This window comes from Quercus suber, unplaced genomic scaffold (genome assembly GCF_002906115.3).
Source record: "Quercus suber isolate HL8 unplaced genomic scaffold, Cork oak 2.0 scaffold_652, whole genome shotgun sequence".
Taxonomy (NCBI): domain Eukaryota; kingdom Viridiplantae; phylum Streptophyta; class Magnoliopsida; order Fagales; family Fagaceae; genus Quercus; species Quercus suber.
Genome location: NW_027070093.1, coordinates 314,611 through 324,281, shown reverse-complemented (window position 1 = coordinate 324,281; position 9,671 = coordinate 314,611). Strand labels below are relative to the sequence as shown.

Here is a 9,671-nt window from a genome sequence, read left to right as displayed (position 1 = left end):
TAGTCCAGTTTAGTTCATTCAGTCCACTCAGTTTAGTTCATTCAGTCCACTCAATCCACTTACTTAAGATTCTAGTTTTTGAGGTTCGGACGATTTCTTTTTGTTTCAGCTTTTCCGATGAATTTTGGCCAATACACTGGTACGAAGTTATGATCAGTTCTAGAAAAAATGAAAGAATACAAAGAAGAACAAAGATCGGAAGGAGATCTGATAATTTCAGATCTTGAACAAAGGGATTTTGTAAGGAAAAAAAAAAAAAAGAACCAGAGAAGAAGAAGACAACGAAGTAGGGTCTGCGCCCAGTTGAAGCAGCAGCTAGCAGGTTGCTAACACAGAAGCTGATCACGCCTTTGTCTTTTGCTACTGCTTCTTCTTCTTTCTTCTTTTTTTTTTCTTCTTCTCTTTCTTTTTTCCGTTGATGGAGATCACTCTTTAATTTCCTCTTTTTCGCTGAATACTATTGCTATGTGTTCTCTTTCTTTCTTTTGTTACTTTGTTTCTCCTTTTGAATACCCATTTCCCAAGTTCCTCACGTGGCTAACATTGGAATGATGAAAGGTTTTAATTTTTTAATGAAAGCAAAAATATTTCAGCCATTAGATTTAGATTTTTTTTTTTCCCAGCTGCCCAGCATGATGTGACATGCATTGCTAGGTGTATTAAATATTTTAAGTATTTTTAAGAGAAGTAATGCTCTGGCCACAAATTATTTTACAACATTTTTAAAAAAATGTTGATGTAGCTAACTTCTTATTAGTTTTCATCTAAACTCACTATTAATATCACATTTTTATTTACTAATAATCATTCACCACATTAGTAATTTGTAAAATCTTTTGTAAAATAATTTGTATCTCTAACATTATTCTTTTAAGAGTAATGTAGTATCACAATATTTTACTCAATTTTTTGCTATAATTTGACACATGGCAAAGTATGAGTAATGAAAAAAAAATTATGGGTCTACATCTCTGCTACTCACATCTCGTCACATAGCAAATTTTGGTAAAATTTGTATAAAATGTTACGGTACTATTATTACTCTAATTTTAATTAATATTTACAGTTAATTATATAATATTTATTAAATAATTATTTCAATTTAAAATTATTAAATAATTTAAATATTTTATTTTATTTTATTTGAGTGACTTTCTAATAATAATAATAATAATAATTATTATTATTATTATTATTATTATTATTATTACAAGTTTAACTAATCAATATATAAATAAATAAATAGACATTACATTTAAATTTGCTTAGGATTTGATATTTCTTATTTGTCTTGTAAAAGCTATGATATGAAAATATATATTTGAAATATAGATATTTATATTTAATTAGATTATATTAGTTAAATTTTCTATTTATACTAATTTAATATATTTATTTATATTAAAATAATTATTAAATTAATTATGATATCATCATGGTTCGACCTTGGTTCGATCTTAAAAACCTTAAACCTCTCCTTTTTACGATTCAATGAATAGTCTGGGTCTAAAAACCTTACTTAAGAATAGAGAAAATAGGTTTAAGTTGAGAGTACTTATTCAAAATATGAATTTATCAAAAATATATATAGATGACAAAAAGTAGAATTATTATTTTTAATTTAACAATTTGTGTATTAAATTTCATTAATTTTTTCCCCTTAGTTGATATTTGTACTTTATTTTTTTTTTTGTGCGAATTATACATTTTCAATGTTTAGATATGATATGATTTGAATTTGAAGACCAATATATATATATATATATTTCAAAGGTAAACATTAACCATCCATTTTAGATCTGTTTGATTGGAGTGGAAAAGTGGGAGGATAGAAAAGATTTAGTTTTCCCTCATCTACGTTTGGTTAGAGGGGTGGAAGAGTGAAAAACTCTTTTAATTGGTTGAAGAGAAAAGTGAGAGGATAATAAATGTAGTTTATATAAATTGACTAATATGTATTTGTTACATAATATATAAGAAATAGATTTATTTACAATCATTAAATAATATAAAAATTAACACAAATACATATAAATTTATATTATTATTTTTATTATTATATATAATATAAATTTATGGACAACAAAAATTGTATTATGCATTAACTTTGCTAGGAAGGCATTCTAAAAAAAAAAAAAAAAAAAAAAAACCTTTGCTAAGAAGAAAAACGTGGAATATGGGCAGCAAAAATAAGACAGCAAATATACGTTCAACAAAAGAAGACCACAAAAATAACTGGGCAGCAAAACGTGGAATAGAACGAGGACAAGGCAAAAAAAAAGTGAAGGGTATTTTTCTCACACAACAGGCCTTAGCGTTTCCTCCCCTCTTTTATCTCTATTTTGGAGAAAAAAGTTTTGTATGGGCCCGGGTGGAAAATACCTAGCCCCACATAAAAGTTTTCTTTCCCCCTTCCCAATTCCAAACAACACACAAACTCATTTTTTCTTCTATTTTCCTTCCAAAGTTTTTTATCAACCTTATTTCACCTCTAAACAAATATACTATTTAGGAAACTTTTTATGAAAAATTGAAAAACTGTCAAATCAATCAATTATTTTTTCATTTTTCTATAAAAAATTTCTTAAAATAGTTTACTAATATATGTTTAGCGTATACGTTAGTAAAATCCATTTTATAAAGGGATAAGAAATTTCTTTGATGAGTTTGATACTGATATGAAGTTGCACCCAATGCAGCTTTTTAGATGTTGAAAACCCTTGCCGAATGAAAAGGTACTATCTAAGCCTATTGATATGAAAAGCATCATATGATAGTGTATTGAAAGATTTTTGGACCAAATTTAGATGCAGGTGTAAAAAAAAAATTGTTGAAATAATTAATGAGTTTGCAACACAAATGATGAATTGAAAAAAAAAAATTGTTTAATTTTTAGTGATTTTTTATAAGTAGTATATATTTGTTGTTCCATATTGGAGTCGAAAGTTCTCTTTGAAATACGCTGTGTTCTATTCTTCTATTTAGTTTTTTCTGATGTTATTGTATTATAAATTGTTTGTGTTTGGTTTACTTAGTTTCCAATGTAGTTTAAGAGTTATCATATTCATAATCTAATCACTAAACATATATAGATAGAAATATATGATTTTGTAGTAAGTTTTGAAGGTATTCTGTAGTTGCACAAAAAATTGATTCCCGACATGTATAATTCAAAAAATTAAAATTCCATTTCATATGAAGATTATAGATTAAAATGTTGACTAATATCCATTTGTTAGCATATTTTTTTTAGCACAAAAAATATATGATTATCTTATTCAAATCTCAAGACACAGATGTGTGACAATATAAGATCCCATAATGTGGTTAAATAATAGACTCCAAGTTTTGCTGTTAAACATAACTCATAACAAGACATGATCTTTTAGAAGAAAAAATAGGTTGGATAATACTCAAACACTAATGATTGTGTTCGAAATGCATTTTAGAACAATTAGAAATGCAAAAGTGATTTTCAATGATAAAATAGAATGTAGTATATGATTGTGAACTAAATTTTTATGATTTTATTTTTATTTAGTTGTCTATAACCCTATGACCCTTTACAAATCTTTTTCCCCCTATGGATCTGTTTCATCACTGTATATATACAAGTCACAAAAATTGCATATTTCCCATATATTTCAAAGGTAAATAGAAGAATTACAATACTTAGAAGAGGAAAATTTTCAGCAATGGAATACAATACTAAGTCACTTGCAGTATATAATAAATTTTTTTCGTAAGACTCTATGATACAGATATAGCTACATGGAAAATATTGGATCATTTGACATCATTGATGATTGAACTAATAAGCTAGTGCTAAATTGGTCTACAAGAAATTAAATTTCAATTATGTTAACAGTGGTCAATTAGCATGAACAAATACATATATTCACCAGAGTCAAAATCAACTTTACCTTCATTCTATACTTTTTTAAAGCTACATGTTTCTCATCAAAGGACTGAACTCTGCAACACCAACACCAACACATAAATCAACTTTGAGGAATGGTAAATAAACATATTGACAAATCAACTCCAATTGCCTATCTAACTTTTAAGTTTTAACCCGTCTCACTCTTGTGTGCAGTCCAGACATCTCATTGTTCATCAACAATGGCTCCATCTTGGGTTCCAACTTTCTCTGCATGTTTCTTGTTATCTGCAAAACCCAAGTAGTTTTTTCTATCTACCATTTAATGGCTGGGTCTTTCTTGACATAATATCAAAATTTTAGCAATTTATTAATTGACATATTGGAAATGTTAGGGAGCATTTTGACATAGGAAAAATGTTATGGATCAAATTAAAATAGTAATCAAACGATTCAAACCTTATGGAAATGTTATTACTTGCTCTGGCTGTTTTTGTTGGTCAGAATTTTTTTAAATGAGCTGCATCTTTCAATAACTTATGATCATTACGAGACAATTCTGATCATATAGCTTGACTTATTAAGAAGTGAATTTATCTTGTTATTCAAGTTGGTTTCTTCAAAATTTTTTAATTTTTTTAATTTTAAATTTATGCAAACTCATGCAAGTTATTGATCAAGAGATTATAGGTAGTGGCGACTAATGACTTATTTTTTGAGTAAGGTTGGTGATCAACAATTTATATACAATCAGAGAAGTATTCTCTATATATGGAAACAAATAATTATCTGTCTTAACCTGCAATTGACAGAATATCAATAAACACGTTAGCCCCACATTTATATACCATCCTGAAATTGTGAGGAAATTAAAGAAATATTTCTTGATTTTTGAAATTCACGAAATACTAGTTCTACTTATGTCACAAGAAACTTGTCAGCTCATATCAAATTCAAAACTAATTTACGTAGGAAATGAGAGTCATCTTAATCATTTCAAGGTAGAAGTCGCTCAACCAACTTCCCTTTAATGGTTGTGGTAGATTATAGCAAGTGCTAAATATTAAGGGCCTAATCCTAGTCAATTTATAAACTTTTTTTTTTTATTTTTTTTTTCGAGAAGACGTCAATTTTCAAACTTGCTATATAATGAATCAAAAAAAAAAAAAAAAAAACTTATTATATAGCGTTGATTTAGATTCATTATATCTACTCCTATTGGAATGCCATAAAGAAATCCTAATTCTACTTATATCACAAGAAACTCTAATTTTACTTGTATTACAAGTATTGTAATCATGAATCAATATATATATGATTAGCCTAAAGCATATTATGAATATCTTTCAACGGACTTATTCTAAAATATAGAGCTTAATAAAATCTAGTTCTCAAGGACTTCTTTTCTATGGAGGTAAGCCGCAAGACTCAAACCACTTTAACCCTATATTATTTCTTTCTTTCTTTGTCTTTTTTATTTTGTTCTTTATATTTAACCATTTCATTTTTTCATGGTGTCAAATATATGTTTAATTTTTCTGAAATGGTATTAGAACTATAGTTTTTTTTTCCCCATATAGTAAGAATTTAATGAATTTAACTATGACCTTAATTATTTTTTTACCATGACCTTAATTATAATATCTACTGGTCTGTACTCAAATGATCTGGGATTGCACCGCTGTTACTTATCCCTGCTTGGTAGCCAAATTAATGTCTAGTTGGAGATTGATAACTATGCTAGCCAAAACGGTATGAAATAAAGTCCCATTATATCCAGAAACATAGATAATGGTCCCTCTTCTTTCTGTTTTTGTTATAAGAGTGTACAAGAGAGGACAAAAGTACAAAACATCTATATGAGATGACAGTGAAATAACTCAATACAAATACAGATACTGTATTACATTTGATATCACAATAATTATAACATGCAAGAACTCACAAACCTGACAATATATTGAAAGAGACAGCAATTTATAATATATGTGCTCACAACTTCAAATGCTCAAGAAGAGCATTCAAAGTTGAGCATTATTGAAAATGATCTAACTTCAACTTTTTGCTAATTCATAGCTTAGCTTAGCAATGAGCAGCGTGAGGAAGTTTGCACTTTCCAGGGAGCTGCATGGCAAGGTTTGGATCAATTCCAAGTGAAGGCAACAGGTTTGAGTTCCTGTATGAGCAAAGACAACGAAGATCGGCATGTGAAAGTGCAGTGCAGCAATCAGTTGAAGGTGTTGTAGGATTTGGAGGAGTCACAGCTGATTTGCATGCCATTAGCCCAGAAACAGAAACATTGCATATGGTTTGGGCATTGGAAATTTGAAGCACACCATTGCTGGAAATAGAAACAAGTAGCACAGCCACAACAACAAAGAGCTTGATCTTGAATGCCTCCATGAAAACCAAACAGCTAGCTTGCGAAAGGTAGTCTCTTTCTTTGTTTGGACTTTGGATTGGTGTTTTAGTATTGGGGGCTTTATGTTTGCTGCTTTTTAAAGGGAAGAATGATGAAAAAATGTAAAAGTAGCCCGTGAATATACCTTGGCGTGTTCCCATGCACATACACTGTGGTGTCACGGGCTTTTGCACTTGTGGGTCAGAGATGCCTTCAAATGTACTTCGATTAATGTGCTAGATGTGGGCCTAGTACAGATAGGTTATGATCGATTAGTTTAGTTTTTTATATTTTGGTTGGTTATATCTCATGTCATGATGTCAAGCACCTAGCAATAAGTTTATGTACATGAATAATTTTACAAAAAATTCTATACCTGACAAGTTATTAAAAGTTGGTATAAATATAATGCCCAATGATGGTCCAATGAGAATTAGTTTAAGCCTAATTCAATTGTTATGAAAAATTTTATGTTTGTAAGATTACTTAGCACTAAATGATTTCTTCCAAAGTCCAAACACTTGCCAATGTTTTATGAGCAATGCCTGACAAACAAGTCTGGTTGATCAGAGTCAAATGTAGTACAATTATATTCGGATCATAACAGAAAAGATTTGGATAAAAAATGGATTGTTCTAAAGGGATTGCAAAGCATACCACCCTTACTCAATTTTTTAAAATATAGTGTAAAACTTACTATGAGCCATATTTTTTTCACATGACAAAAAATAAAAATAAAAATAAAAAATTGATATATATGTCTTCATTTCAATATAAAAAAAAATTCAAAAAATTCAAAAATAAAAATTAAATAGTATATAAAATTTTAAGTTAACACAGTTTAAGGTTTACTAAATTAAAATGTTCAAACCTCAATCTCATGTAGAAAGAATTGTTTGTGAGCACATATAGAAGAACTTTGAAAATAATACTCCTTCCGTCTCAATTTCAAAAATCAAACTTTTTAAGAGAATATCATTTATTGTATTGTCTACCTTATAAAAATGTATAAGTTTACAAAACTACTTTTAAATCTATTTATCAGTTTTTTTTTTTAAAGAGTTATTTTTAATAAGGCAACTAAAAATGTGCCTCAATTAGATTGATTTTTTAAATATTTGTTAGTTTTCTTTTCAAATAGTTTTGAAAATAAATTAGAGGTATAATAAGAATATTAGTAAATTAATTACTTTTATTTTTAGAAACATGATAATATTTTGTAACATCCCAAAATAAAATAGAGAACAAACAAACTGAGACGAATGAAGTATATAAAAAGGAAATGATCACCACGTAAGTCACCCTACTTGCTAAAAATCACGTATCACGGTTTCTTCAACGATGTGATTTGTAAAGAAAGAATTAGAATAGGAAGAATCGGTAAGAATGTGGAAAAAAGGTCATTCACGTAACCTACGCAAGCAACCTCCATAGGCTCTCCACTAACTCTGAACCACCCAAAAGACAAAGAGGGAAATGCATAAAATTAATATGGATATATCCATTCTAGGGATTGGTGTAAGATTATTGAATTATAAATGAACATGCTAGGAACCAAGGCGATGTTAAAAATGTTAAAAGGAAGATATATTTTATGAAATTGCTAAACTACAAAAGGGGGCAATTAAAAATAGTAGTCAAAAGAAACCACCTCACTTTACTCCTTTCCAAGTGAATTATTGGGGAGAAAATGGGCAAATGTCCATTTCAAAAAAAAAATCCAGCATTTTGTTCACTTTCCCAAACTAATTAGGAAAATGCCCATCTTTTGAAACTCGATTTTCTCAAAATCAAATTATTAAAAAAAAAAAAAATTTGGAGCCTTATAGTAGCGTTTTAAGGAGCTTATAATGGCATTTTAAGGAGCTTATAGTGACGTTTTAAAGACCTATAATGGCGTTTTGTTACTCGATTTCCATGAAGTCGAGTTACATGCAATTTATTTATTTATTTTTTTTTTACCTATAACTCAATTTCATAGAGATCGAGTTATAAAATGCCACTGTACGTTCTTAAAACGTCACTATAAGCTCCTTTAAAACGCCACTATAGGCTCTTTAAAAACGCCATTATAGAGCTTAATTCGATTTTGAGAAAACCGATTTTTTTTTTTTTTAAAAGGGCAAATCATCTATTACAACCAAGAGTCATCTATTACAACCAAGAGTCATGATTCTCCTTGGAAGAGCCCCACTGAATTAAAATGTACAAATCATCTCTTTCAAGGAAATGGAAGAACAAAGTGAGATTGGGAACTTGACCACAAAAATGATAGGCGTGCCTTGAAGTAAAGAAGCATTGCTACATCCTAAAATTGGAAGGAATAATAAATAAATTTGGTCCCTAATAATATAGACATTTAGAGAATGCAAAGTGTTTAAGGAATATGATCATGTAACATGTTGATTTGGCTCAAACACCCTTGTTAAAAGAAGAAAATAGTTAACATCTTCTACAACACACTTAGGCCACCCTACTTCTCAAAAAACATGTTATTGGAATCATGTCCCGTGATTTCGTCAATGTTATGGTTATGAGAGAATAAGCAGTCATAAAGAGAAGAAAGAAAAAAAAGACATTGACTTTGTAAGAGATATATTAGCTCATTAGTATAGGACCAAGCCTAATATTACTTTATGTGTAAGCCAAGTCTCTTACTTATATTATAAGTCTATTAGTTTAGGGTTTAGTCTACTATATATACCCATGTTATAGTTCATTGTAATATAAGATTTGTACTACACTCTAATATATTAAAGATGTAGCTGTAGGAGGCAAAATTTTAAGCCAATTATAAAATGCCACATCAAAATTTAGTGGCAAATTCTAAATTAATGTCATTAAATTAATTAAATCAAATGATGACATGTGTCATCCAAATTGATATTACATTGGCATATTGAAATTTGCCACGTGTCACTTGGCCCACAAGATAAAGATAAATCCCCTATTCAAAGTTTATGGATAATTCCTTCTAAAAAAAAAAAAAGTTTATGGATAATTATCTTTGTTAAAAATAAATAAAATAAAATAAAGATAAATTTTCTATTCAAAATTGATGAATAATTATCTTTATTAAAATAAATAAATTAAATAAATATGATTATTTATCTTTGTTGATTATTATCTTTATCAAAATAGATAAATAGATATAATTATCCCTAAGCAAAATTTAGGCCAATCAAAAGTCTACTACATATTTTCAAGCATATCAATTCAAATTTGAGCTTATCCTCTAAAACCACTATAAATAGAGGACATCCCCTCTCATTTTTAACACCAAATTTTCAAGAAACTCAAACTCTGGAGAAATTCTGTCTCAAGAATCTTTGAAGAACTTGAAGAACATTCAAAAGACTTGAAGGATATTCAAAGGACTTGAAGAACAAC

General features: G+C 28.6%; 2 long non-coding RNA genes across 2 annotated transcripts; one reads left to right on the top strand and one right to left on the bottom strand.

Annotated features, from left to right (window-relative positions):
- Nucleotides 1-3,649: 3,649 nt before the first annotated feature.
- On the bottom strand, nt 3,650-4,950 carry LOC136064250 (uncharacterized). Its single transcript, XR_010625912.1, has 2 exons — nt 4,340-4,950; nt 3,650-4,168 (listed from the first exon to the last, which is right to left on the bottom strand). It is a non-coding gene; the product is annotated as an uncharacterized LOC136064250 (long non-coding RNA).
- A 142-nt stretch (nt 4,951-5,092) lies between these two features.
- On the top strand, nt 5,093-6,729 carry LOC136064249 (uncharacterized). The gene is made up of 2 exons (XR_010625910.1): nt 5,093-5,294; nt 5,957-6,729. It is a non-coding gene; the product is annotated as an uncharacterized LOC136064249 (long non-coding RNA).
- Nucleotides 6,730-9,671: the final 2,942 nt, after the last annotated feature.